Genomic DNA, 11,214 nt, shown 5'->3' with positions numbered 1-11,214 from the left:
CAGACCTGGTATTTTGAACTCCTTTCATGAGTCACAAATGTTCTTAATGGTAAATCCTTTCTGGAAGGTTTTCAATTTACTTCCCCCAGATCCATCAGATGCATCACTCTCTATGGCAACTGTAGTCTTACAGAATGTATTTCTTAAATAATAAGACTAGAAAGTTGAAATTACTCCTTGATCTATGGGCTGCAGAATGGATATTGTATTAGTAGGCACAAAAACAGCATTTAATCTCCTTGTACATGCCCATCAGAGCTCTTGGGTGACCAGATGCATTGTCAATGAACAGTAATATTTTGAAAGGAATCTTTTTTTTTCTGAGCAGTAGGTCTCAATCATGGGCTTAAAATATTCAGTAAACAACAACACTGTAAACAGATGTGCTGTCATCCAATTTTTGTTGTTCCATTTGTGGAACACAGGCAGAAATAATTGAGCGTAATTCTTTTAATTATTTATTTATTTTTGAGACAAGGTCTCAATGTGTCACCCAGGCTGGGGTGCAGTGGTGTGATCAAAGCTCACTGTAACCTCAAACTCCTAGTCTCAAGGAAGCCTCCCTCCTCAGCCTCCTGAGTAGCTAGGACTACAGGTGTGTGCCACCATGACAAGCTAATTGTTATCTTAAAAAAAAAATTTGCAGCGATAAGGTCTTGTTATGTTGCCCAGGCTGGTCTTAAATACCTGGCCTCAAGTGATCCTCCTGTCTCAGCCTCCCAAAGTGCTGAGATTACAGGTATAAGCCACTGTGCCCAGCCTATATAATACATATATATGTGTGTATATATGTGTGTGTGTCTGTGTGTGTTTTTTTTGTTTGTTTGTTTTGTTTTTTTGACATGTAGTCTTGCTCTGTTGCCTAGGTTGGTTGAACTCTTGGGCTCAGGCAATCCTCCTACCTCAGCCTCTCAAGTAGTTGCAATTACAGTAGCTAGAATTATAGGCATGCATCACTGTGCCTGGCTCTTTGATTTAGCATAGTTCTTAAGGACCCTAGGATTTTTGCAATAATAAATGAGCATTGACTTCATCTTAGAGTTACTAGCTGCATTAGCCCTAACAAGTAGGTCAGCCTGTCCTTTGAAGCTTTGAAGTCAGGCATTGACTTCTTCTAACTGTGAAAGTTCTTGATGGCACCCTCTTCCGATAGAAGGCCATGTTGTCTACACTGAAAAATCTGCTGTTTAGTGTAGCCACCCTCATCAATGATCTTAGCTAGATTTTCTGGATAACTTGCTGCGGTTTCTCTATCAGCACTTGCTACTTCACCTTGCATTTTTATATTACGAAGATGGCTTCTTTCCTTATACCCTACGAACCAACCTTTGTTGGATTCCAACTTTTCTTCTGCAGTTTCCTTACCTCTCTCAACTTTATAGAATTGAAGAGAGTTAGGACTTTGCCCTGGATCAGTCTTTGACTTAAGGGAATGCTGTGGCTGGTTTGATCTTTATTCAGACCCCTCAAATTTTCTCCATATGAGCAATAAGTCTTCATTCCTTCCTTCTTTCCTTCCTTCCTTCCTTCCTTCCTTCCTTCCTTCCTTCCTTCCTTCCTTCCTTCCTTCTCTCCCTCCCTCCCTCCTTCCTTCCTTCCCTTCTTCCTTCCTTCCTTCTTCCTTCCTTCCTTCCCTCCTTCCTTCTTTTCTCCCTCCCTCCCTCCCCCACCCCCATATTTCTCTTATGTCAAGTGAAGCAGTGGGAGTGGAGAAGGAACAAAGAATAATTGGTTTTGATTAATTAGTTATAAGCATGACCTTACTTAGATCAGCCTGGTTTCCTTTCTTATTATTCATGTATTCACTGGAGTAGCACTTTAAATTTTTTCAAAAACTTTTCTTTTGCATTCCCAACTTGGCTAACTGATGCAAGAGGCCTTGCTTTCAGCTTCAACATGCCTTCGTCACTAAGCTTAATCATTTCTAGCTTTTGATTTAAAGTGAGAGATGTGCAACTTTTCCTTTCACTTGAACACTTATAGGCCATTGTAGGACTACTAACTGACATAATTTTAATATTGTGTCTCGGGGAATAGGGAGGCGGGAGCAGGGGAAGAGGGTTGGGGGAACAGCTGGTTGGTGGAGCAGTCAGAACACACAACATTGATAATTAAGTTTGCTATCTTATAGGGTGCAGTTTGTGGCACCCCAAAACAATTGCAACAGTAACATCAAAAATCACTGATCACAGATCACCATGATAGATATAATTATATGAAAAAGTTTGAAATATTGTGAGAATTACCAAAATGTGACACAGAGACATGAAGTAAGCACATGCTGTTGGAAAAATGGCACCAACGGACTTGATCGATGCAGGGTTTTCACAAACCCCCAATTTATTAAAATTACAATATTTGCACAGCACAATAAAATGAAGTACAATAAAATGGGATATGTTTATACATAAGAGATCAAATTAATGATCTCCAACTGCAACAGCCATAGGCCACCAATGATGTTGAAGTTATTAACATATAGAGTGTAAAGAACTGAACTTTGATTCTTACGTAATTCCTACAACAGACCTAATGGTAATGAACTGGGGGAAATATAGCAAGGCCTGTTCAGATTCATTTCTGTGTCCCCTCGTCTTCAGGGATGAGAATGTTCCTTTCCTCCGGGTATACAGAGGGCATCTCTTGTGTGTCCCTACTTCAGGGGGAGGTCAGAAAATCCTTCCTAGGTTTTTATGGCCTGCTTCATGGGAGAAGGGTGGAAGAAGGCGAGAGTGACCTTCCCGCTTCTGCTGTTTTCTCAAGTGCCAAGATGCCATAATTTAGGGTAGCGTATCCTGATCCTCATCAGCTATTTATTAAAACACAGAGCAAAACTTCGTCTTTCTAAATAGACCGACGTGTATGTAAATGCCTAGGAAAGACCTGGAAAGCACGCTCTCCTGGGAAGGTACCAGGGTGGCAGTGAGGAGTAGGCCACAAGGACTTCTACTTGACCTGTATGGTGGGCATTTTTTATAGTGAGACTGTATTTGAGTCTAGTATTATTTTCTTAATCAAAACTTTTTTTCTTAAGTAAAGAAAGAAGGAATAAAATATCAGAAAGCCTGCTATTATAATGTACTTTATAACATGGGAATTTGTTTTATTCTCCTTAGCACAATTCAATTATTATAACTGACTTAAAAATATCCTTTGTATTAATCCTCATTAATTTATAATTACCGTTTAATCCAGTGTTTTTCAAGCTGTAGACTAAGATTTATCAGGGGTTTGTGAAACCAGCATATGGAGTTTCCATCAGTACTTTCTTAACGAAAAAGAAAAGAAAAGAAAGAAAGAGACTAGGCATGGTGGCTCTCCACCTCAAGGAGGCCAAGGTGGGAGGATCACTTGAGGCCAGGAGTCTGAGACCAGCCTGGGAAACGTAGGGAGACTCTGTTTCTGCGAAAGTAAAATAAAAAAGTCGGCTGGCATGGTGGTGTGTCCCTTTGGTCTGAGTTACTCAGAGGGTGAGATGGGAGGATTGCTTGAGCCCAGGAGTTCGAGGCTGCAGTGAGCTGGGATCAAGTCACCGCATTCCATGTCTCCAAAGAAGAAGAGGAAGAAAAAAGGAAGTACAGGAGGGAAGGAGGGAGAAGGAGGGAGTAAGTAAGACCTCAGAGTAGAACAGAATAGAGTAAAACAAAAGCATTAGTGTGCTATGCAAGCCATAAGGGCAAATACTGTTTTGCAAAACCTTGCGATGTAAAATGTATTTCTTGCTGTGGACTGTGACCCCAAATTTTGAAACTCACAGACAAACCATTTTCTGCTTGACTTTGTGAGGTGGCTAAACAAGACTGAATTTGTTCTTTTGTATAGTTATAGTATACATTATCTTGAATAATCAAACACTGAAGAAAAAAAAAAACAAACAAGCACTGCAGGGTTCTTCTTGTTCATTCTTGCCATTTTCTCAATAAGTTCCACTTTGAAAAGCAGAACCAGGAAAGACTGCAAATGTTGATGGATAAACTTTTCTGCTCCTCCTTACCTGGGCTCGTTAGCACAGTCAAAGAATCTCTCAAAGTGAAGCATTTAAGAGGCTTCTCCTGGTTTCCAAAGTGTACCATTCTTTTAACTTAATGAGGAAACTAGCTAGCAACTAGATGATCCATCAAAATTTCTTTTAGCCTAGATTTCCTATTGCAAAATATCAAAGAGATACATTTAGAATCATGAGTATTTCAGATTTGTCAACAGAGAACCCAGAAATCATATTATCTTTTTTTTTTTTTAAAGAACGGATGCCTTCTTTTACCCTTTATTTGCCTTTTTAAAATTTACTTTTAGGCTGGGCATGGTGGCTCACGCCTGTAATCCCAGCACTTTGGGAGGTCCAGGTGGGTGGGTCACTTAGGGCCAGGAGTTTGAGACCAGCCTGGCCAACACAGTGAAACCCCATTTCTACTAAAAATAGAAAAAATTAGCCGGGCATGGTGGTGTACGCCTGTAATCCCAGCTACTGGGGAGGCTGAGGCATGAGAATCGCTTGAACCCAGGAGGTGGAGGTTGCAGTGAGCCAAGATCATGTTACTGTACTCCAGCCTGGGCAACACAGTGAGACTCTGTCTCAAATTAAAAAAAAAATAAAATAAATAAAATTTACTTTTATTATTTATTTGTTTATTCTTTTGAAAACAGAGTCTCGCTGTATCGCCCAGGCTGGAGTGCAGTAGTGTAATCTCTGCTCACTGCAAGCTCTGCCTCCCGAGTTCAATGGATTCTCCTGCCTCAGCCTCCTGAGTAGCTGGGACTACAGGTGTGTGCCACCAAGCCCAGCTAATTTTTGCATTTTTTTAGTAGAGATGGGGTTTCGCCATGTTGTCCAGGATGGTCTTGATCTCTTGACCTCATGATCCACCCACCTCGGCCTCCCAAAGTGCTGGGATTATTATTTGTATAAATGTATGGTTTACAAATGCAACTTTGTTATATGCATAAATTGTGTAGTGGTGATGTCAGGGCTTTTAGGGTATCCATTACCCAAATAATGCACATCGTACCCATTAAGTACCTTCTCATCATCCATGCCCCTCCCAACCCCTCACCCTTAGAAGTCATATTATCTAGATGGAGGAATTTAGAAGGTGGATTTTCCGAAGTCATATTTTCTAGGATAAGGCATATATTGTCTTTGCTGTGGAACAGTGCAGTTATGTTTATCCATGTAAACCTAGTGAATTGTATTAATCACACGGAATTTGTTTAATAAGAGAAGTTTCTGAGCTGAACATACCACATACGTTTAAACATGGAAACGTAACTGTCTCTTCTCTTCTTCTTTCCCTGATTCCAAGCACTTCACCTTGCCCATCCGCCCTTGAAGCTGTACCACATTAGCCGCTGAAGCATGTGCTGCAGTGCAGGGCTCTTCATCAGGGCCTGGAGAAGCCTCAGTGTGAGGCAGTGAATGAGGCACTGAGACAATCTCACTTCAATATGGCTAATGCCTAATTAATTTAGTTCTCCATCATTCCTGTTTCCCACAAAAGAGAACAATTCAAATAATCCATAATCCCACATAATTATGTTATTGTTTTAATGTATTACATTATGTATGTCTGTATGTAGTATGTGTGTGTGTGTGTGTGTATATAGTGTGTGTGTATATATACCATGGTTGTGATTTTTTAAATGTCCTATTTGGTAATCTGTTTTCACTTATCTAGCACATTCTTATTTAGTGTGCCTGATTACCCACTCTTAATTTTAATGCAAGTGTTCAGGCTATTTCCTTTTAATAGAAAAGGAAATGGAACCAGATATAGATGATCCTGTTATTTAAATCTATATTTATCTATAGAAGCAGCGTGCCTGCTGACTTAGCTCTAAGAAACAGCAAGTCTTAAATAGAAAAGCAACAATCAGCTTTGCTTTATTTATTACTGAACTAAATTCCACCTACCAGCATTCTCAGAATCAAGTTCTATTTCCAGTGTACATTATTCCTTGGGCTATTCTATGTAGACTTGCGATGGGGAAATCAGTTCTGAATTCACACTTCACATGGTATTTTGCTAGTGATCATTCTGGTGGCAGGGCCTGTAGTGGCCATGAGCCTTTGATATTCTAGTATGATTGTTTGGTTGTATGATGGGGGCTGCAGAGTGCCCCACTGTCTTGGCTTGAGGGGTAGCAAACAGTTGAATCCAGAACAAATCCTCCAGCTAACACTGTCCAAGGGCAAGGGTGAGATGTTTCCCTTCCCCGTGCCATCGCCCTGATGGGTTCTAGGGACCTCTTCACCTCAAAGAGGCTTTATGCATGTCCTGCAACATTAAAAGTAAGTCAGAAAGGGACCAAGTCTTGGGCACAGGCAGGTGCCACTCTTGGAGGACAGTTAGTGGATGACAGACAACCTGTCAGAGAGGTCATGGCATATACTGATGGTTTTCTCCTTAGCAGAGTAGCCCCATATTCCTTTTCCATTCATCCCTGTGGGTAGCACTCACCTTCCCCTATAGAGACAGAATATACCAGATATTCATAGGCTGTACTGCAGCTAGGAGAGGGCACATGTGACCCAGTTCTAACCAATGAGATGTAAGGGGAAGTCAGTTGAGAGTTTCTAGGAAAGATTTTCCTCCTTGCTAAAAGGAAAGATGCACAAGAATAGCACTCCTTCTCTGCCTTCTGGGGTTCTGTCTGTGGATGCAGTTACATGAGGGTGTGATGCTTGGAGCTATGGCAGCCACTTGCATCCATGAGGTAACAGCCTAAGAGAAAGCTCATCCCTCTGAGATAGCAGGAGATAGAGCCTGGGTTCTTGATGACAGTAAGCTGCTGAACCAACCTTAAGACCTCTTTCTTAGGACTTCTTATGAGATAATCATCTCTGTTAAGCTGTCTTTAGACAGAGGTGTTACTTGCAGCCAAAAGCATTGTAACAAGAAGTCAGTGGGAACGATCTTCAGAAAGCTCCCCGGCTCTGGTGGCATCTATGCCCACCAGGATGGAGGGTGAGGCTGCTGAGTCAGCTCCTGAACCCATGGCTCTTTCAGGAATAAGGTCCCCTTGTCTTGGGCTCCGTTAACCTCTCCCTTTCTCCCTTCATCCCTGTTGCCCTCCCAGTCATTACCTCCAACAGCCTGGGAAATCTCTTTGTTGTCTGAGGATATAGAAATCTGACCCATACTCATCATAATTTTTCTGTGCTCTGAATTTTCTCAGGGTCTAAGCTTTTGAAACTAAAAATAGACTCCTCTTTTTGAGGGCTTTGTTTTAGTTTTGAGGTGGAGTCTCACTCTGTTGCCCAGGATGGAGTGCAGTGGCACGATCTTGGCTCATTGAAACGTCTGCCTCCGGTTTCAAGCAGTTCTCCTGCCTCAGACTCCCAAGTAACTGGGATTACAGGCGCTTGCCACCATGCCCGGCTAATTTTTGTATTTTTAGTAGATACGGGGTTTCACCATGTTGGCTAAGCTGATCTCAAACTCTTGACCTCAGGTGATCTGCCCACCTCGGCCTCCCAAAGTGCTAGGATTACAGGTGTGAGCCACTGTGCCCAGCCAGTAGACACTTCTTTCTTTTTCCCCCCTACCATAGCGTCTTTCAATTTGCAAAATATTCTAGATGCTTAAATGGGAAGAAAGCCAAGAGGATGGTGTGTATACGTTGTAGTAGAGGACGGGGTGGGGTGGGGGAAGGCTATGGTGGTGGTGACAGAGGATGTGGCAGATAGAGGAAGAAAAACACAGATCTCAGCTCACTGCACCCTCTACCTCCTGGGTTCAAGAGATTCTCCTGCCTCAGCTTCCCAAGTAGCTGGGATTACAGGCACCCGCCACCATGCCCAGCTAATTTTTGTATTTTTGGTAGAGACGGGGTTTCGCAGTGTTGGACAAGGCTGGTCTTGAACTCCCGACCTCAAGTGATCTGCCAGCCTTGGCCTCCCATAGTGAAACTCTAGCCTTTTTAGAGATGCTTGTCATGAACATTCACAGTCTTAATATTCAGAGGAGGACATGAATAAAATCACAAATAACATTTTAAAACTCTTAAACGTTGCCCCTTTGTGATCTGTCAAAAAGGCAAAGTCATTTTCAAATCCAATAAATAGCTTTCATTTGCTCCAGTCATTAAAAAAATAGTTTCAGAGCTTCTGTGTGCTAGGGTCTAGGTGCTAGGGATATAGCAGTGTATGAAACAGAAAGAAATCCCTGCCATCAAGGAGTTTACAGTCTAGAGGGGCAAGGCAACTAACAAACAAATAAAGCAAAAGAGAGAAAGAGAGAGAGAGAGAGCCGGGAAGCACTAGAAGACGCTGGGGGAGGGACTGTCATTTTGAATAGGATGTCAGGGTTCCTGAGAAAGTGAGAGATCTGAGCAAAGGAGATAAGGAGGAAGCCATGAAGATACCTGGGATAGGAGCTCTGGGGCAGAGGGAATAGCAAGTGCAAATACTGAAGGCAGGAGACCTCTGGGCACGGATGAAAACAGTTTACATTGGTGTGGCTGGAATGGAGTGGGCAAGAGGAAATTAGGAGGAGATCAGGTTTCCAGAGCTGATGGGCAGCCAGACTGAGGAGGGCCCTGCTTTGGGCAAGGGAAGCTTAGAAAAATGCCTCTTGGTTGACTTCCCTCTGAATGGCTGGCTAACTGATGCCACATCCTATACTCTTGGTTGTCAGAGGTCCCAACTTGTTGTCAGAGGGTTTATTCTATGCTGTAGCAGACAATTTTAAAGTCACCTGCACATCATGCAGCTGATGTGTGGGAATTTCTGAAGAAGCCTGAAAATTCAGACGGCATTCCTTCAGGCACTAGGCAACTGAATTTTGTTTTACTTCTTTTGTACTCCATATCTGGCACATTTCTCTCTCTCTCTCTCTCTCTCTCTCTCTCTCTCTCTCTCTCTGTCTCTCTCTCTTTTGAGACAGAGCCTCTCTCTGTCACCAAGGCTGTAGTGTAGTAGCCCTATCTTGGCTTACTGCAGCCTGGACCTCCAGGGCTCAAGCGATCCTCCTACCTCAGCCTCCCGAGTAGCTGGAACCACAAGCATACACCACCACATCAGGTTAGTTTTTAATAGAGACAGGTCTCACTATGTTCCCCAGTCTGGTCTTGAACTCCTGGACTCAAGCAATCCTCCTACTACAGCCTCCCAAAATGCTAGAGTTGCAGCCACCACTCCCTGTCCTTCTGGCATATTTCTGTTCATGATATTTCTCCTCCCAGAGGCGACAGTGACATTGAATATCTGATATATATATATTTATAAATATATGCTGTTGAAGATAAAAGGAAACCAAAGTTTGCATTTTAAAATCTTGGTAAAAAAATATATCATCAGAAGTATATATTTATCATCAATCCTTTAAAAAGTACCACTTCAGTTGGCTTCTGTAGCCCCTTCTCCTTGCTGTGTGTTGATATGGAATCTCTGTTATCTGTGCGGAGGTCGCTATGGGTAATTTTTGTTCTTCTCTTGTGGAGGAACAGATTTAGCAGGAAACCCTGCTGCTCACTACGTTGGTTCATCTCTCCCTTTGCATTTTGTCACACTGGATCTTTCCCCTGGTTGGTATGGTGGTGCAGCAGGGGGCTCTGGCTGCAGAAGGTAGGTTGTGGGCTGGGAGGTGGCCATACTGGGGAATTCTGCAGGTTTGATGGGAACAATGGATAGAACTGAATTTCTTCTCCCATTATCTAGTACTGACCTCACCTGTAGTGCCTCTGAAATTTTGACCTGGTATAAAATCTTTGAATGAACAGGAATTCTGAAGGACAGCCCGTTTCTGCCTTTATCATCCATACATGTGCCTCAGACTGTTCTTGGCAGATGGGCAAAGGACTGAATAATTCCACCATGTCAATGTATTTGTTTTTCACAATGTCTCCACTCAGTTAACCTTTACTTAATTATTTGTACCATGTTCTAGTTAGAAATGCCCACCAGCTGCTCATCAACTACATTCCAAACCTTGGTGTTCTCAAAGGGAGATCTGAGTGTGCTGAGTGGGATGATCAAGTCAGTCATTCCTCAATAGACATCTACTGAGTGCCTGCTGTGTGGGGGTCATTGTTAGCTGTAGGAGTTACGGAGAAAAGAAAATATTTTAACTCTGGAGAAGCTCATGGGTTTTTTTCTAGCAGTATTGAAAGGACTCAAAAGATGGTTCATCCTTTAGCCCCAAGGTCCCTTTTGATCCTTTCCTTGTGGATTGAGTCTTTTTTTTTTTTTTAACGGAGTTTTGCTCTTGTTGCCCAGCCTGGAGTGCAATGGCATGATCTCAGCTCACTGCAAACTCCGCCTCCCAGGTTCAAACGATTCTCCTGCCTCAGTTTCCTGAGTAGCTGAGATTACAGGCATGCACCACCATGCCCGGCTAATTTTGTATTTTTAGTAGAGTTGGGGTTTCTCCATGTTGGTCAGGCTGGTCTCAAACTCCCAACCTCAGGTGATCCACCCGCCTCGGCCTCCCAAAGTGCTGGGATGACAGGCTTGAGCCACCGTGCCCGGCCGGATTGAGGATCTTTATGTCCTACTGGGGCCAGAGGTTGGGAAGGCAGCTCTGGTTAGAGATGCTGATGATGATCTAGAAAGCAGTGAGGCTCAGAGAAGGCAAGTGCCACCCCGGGGTCACCTGGTGGTATGGTGAAGATGTTGGGGAGGGATCCCAGTCATTTCATGAAAAAATATTTTGGAGACGCTTGAGTTTGGAAGTAGGAGAAAGCTTAATTGCTGTGATGCAGGAACATCTCTGAGGAGACGGCGAGGGCTTAAAGCCTGCAGATGTTCCAGAACAGAGAAAGCTCTCTCCTTTCCTTTCTCCTCTTACCTGGCATGCGTCCTCACCCCAGGATCTGGAAGGACTTCAGATGCTCTCCATTCTGGGGCCTGAGGACAGAACTCAAGAGTTAATCAATGTAATGTGCTTAGAACCATGCCTGGCACACAGTAAATGCTATGTAAATGTCTGTTTATTGTTGTTATGCTATGATGATAACTGGTCCAAATTATCTAGCCAGGCTTTTCATCTGAGTGTCTCATCAGCAGTGGGGTTGCTGGGCTGAATCCTATGCAGGCCACCTTTTGGCAGATGGCACATCTCTGCTGCAACCCTTGCCAGTACCATGTGACTAGATCCCTCTGCAGCCACGAGTAGTACTTAACCTGGGAAGGGTAGGAGCTGGGGGAGGCTTGCAGGCCCCACCCTCCTTAGAGCAGGACAGGGAGTCACAATGAGATGCCTGCCATGGTCATTCTGG

The sequence above is a fragment of the Rhinopithecus bieti genome, unplaced genomic scaffold (genome assembly GCF_001698545.2).
Source record: "Rhinopithecus bieti isolate Rb0 unplaced genomic scaffold, ASM169854v2 scaffold_47952, whole genome shotgun sequence".
In the NCBI taxonomy this organism is placed as follows: Eukaryota; Metazoa; Chordata; class Mammalia; order Primates; family Cercopithecidae; genus Rhinopithecus; species Rhinopithecus bieti.
Note: the sequence above shows the minus strand (reverse complement) of the source record.